This window comes from Myotis davidii, unplaced genomic scaffold (assembly GCF_000327345.1).
Source record: "Myotis davidii unplaced genomic scaffold, ASM32734v1 scaffold355, whole genome shotgun sequence".
NCBI lineage: Eukaryota > Metazoa > Chordata > Mammalia > Chiroptera > Vespertilionidae > Myotis > Myotis davidii.
The window spans coordinates 1,269,525-1,269,771 of NW_006286818.1; positions in this window are offsets into that span (position 1 = coordinate 1,269,525).

The following is a 247-nucleotide window of genomic DNA, read 5'->3' on the forward strand; positions in this document are numbered from 1 at the left end:
CAGTCACTGGACTCGCCCGCCCTCACTTCCCCGCCCGCGGACGGCTGCGCTTGCGCACTTAAGGCTACGCGCTGGGGCGCGACGCCGGAAATTAGTTGCCTGGATTGATAACGCCTTTCCCGGCTCCTTCCGGCTCTTAGTGCCAGGGCTGAGCAGCGGCTGCTTCCTAGCCAGCGGCACAGCTCGACGAGGCTGGCTGGGTTCACGCACGGGAATCAGAGCCCAGCGGCTCAGCCCCCTCCCGCTT